A 1,887-nucleotide genomic window follows, 5' to 3' on the forward strand; every position below is an offset into this window, starting at 1 on the left:
TGTTTTGTTTTGTTGTGTTTTTTTTGTTTGTTTTGTTGCTGTTGTTGTTTTGTGGTGTCTCTAGTTCTAATGATAAGGTAGTTTTGGTCTCATAGAATGAGTTTTGAAACATTCCCTACTCTCCCAATTTTTTAAATAGTTTGAGAACTCTAAGAATGGACTCTTTGAATATTGTTAGAATTTACCTGTGAAGCTCTCTGCTCCTAGGCTTTTGCTTGATTTTTTTTTTATTTCTGATTAAAATTAATTAATAGTAATTGGTCTCTTAAGATTTTCTACTCCTTCTTTTTCAGTCTTGGAAGATTGTATTTTTAAGAATTTATCCAATTCTTGGGGTGCCTGGGTGGCTCGGTCAGTTAAGCATCTGACTTCAGCTCAGGTCATGATCTGCGGGTCTGTGAGTTCTAGCCCCGCATCGGCCCTGTGCTGACAGCTCAGAGCCTGGAGCCTGCTTTAGATTCTGATCCTCCCTCTCGCTCTCCCCCTCCTCTGCTCTCTCTCTCTCTCAAAATAAATAAAACATTAAAAAAAGAATTTATCAAATTCTTGGTTGTCCCATTTGTTTAGCATATAATAGTAATAATCTCTCATGATTGTATTTCTGTGGTAACGGTTGCAACTTCTCTTTCATTTCTCATTTTATTTGGGCCTTCTATGTTATTTATTCTATCACTCTAGCTAAAGGTTTATGGGTTTTGTTTATCTTCTCCAATATCCAGCTTTTAGTTTCACTGATCTTTCCATTTTTAGTTGCTATTGCATTTAGTTCCACTCTGATATTTATTGATTTCTTTCTTCTAATATTGTTTGTTTGTTTGTTTGTTCAGTTTTTATTTCCTTTAGGACTGTTTACAATGTTTATTTGAGACTTTGTTTGTGAGGTGGGCCTGTATTGTTAGAAACTTCTTCCTTAGAACTGCTTTGCTGCTCCCTCATAAATTTTGGTCTTTTATGTTTCCCTTTTAATTTGTGTCAAGATTAATATTTTATTTTCTCCTTTATTCCTTCATTTAGCCTTTTGTTGTTTTGTAACATGCTGTTAGGCCTGCACATTTTTTGTGTTCTTTCCAGTTTCCCTTCTTCACTTGATCTCTAATTTTATACTGTTGTGGTCAGAATAGATGCTTTATATAGTTTCACTCTTACATTTTTTAGATTTGTTTTGTGGTATCACATGTGATTTATCTTGGTGAATGTTCCATATGCATTTGAAAAGAATGCATTTTCTGCTGTTATTTTGGTGGTATTCTCTCTATGTATCTATTAAGTCCATCTGGTCTCATGTGTCATTTAAGGGCAATATTTCCTTACTGATATTCTCTCTGGATAAGCTATCCATTGATGTAAGTGGGGTGTTAAAATCCCCTACTATTATTTTATTTTTATCAAGTTTTCTTCATTTAAGTCCATTAATATTTGCTTAATGTATTGAAGTGTCCCTTTGTTGGATGCATAAATATTTACAAGTGTTACATTATCTTGTTGAGTCGTTCCCTTTATCATTATGTAATACATTTGTCTCTTGTTAGTATCTTTGTTCTAAAGTCTGTTTTCTTTGGTATTAGTATTGCTATTCAAATTTTATTTTTAGTGTCCTTTTTGATGAAATATCTTTTTTAATTCCCTCATTTTCAGTTTGTGGGTGTCTTTCAATCTGAAGTGAATCTCTTGTAGGCAGCATATAGATGGGACATTTTTAAAATCTATTTAGTCACACTATGTATTTTTTTATTTTGTTTTTTGTTTTTGTTTTATTCAGACACAGTGTAGTTTATTTTTATATTACTTTTTTTGTTTTTTTATCAATTCCAGTTAATTAACATATTGTATAATATTAGTTTCCAGAGTAAAATTTAGTGACTCATCACTTCCATATAACACCCAGTG

This window comes from Prionailurus viverrinus, chromosome A1 (assembly GCF_022837055.1).
Source record: "Prionailurus viverrinus isolate Anna chromosome A1, UM_Priviv_1.0, whole genome shotgun sequence".
In the NCBI taxonomy this organism is placed as follows: Eukaryota; Metazoa; Chordata; class Mammalia; order Carnivora; family Felidae; genus Prionailurus; species Prionailurus viverrinus.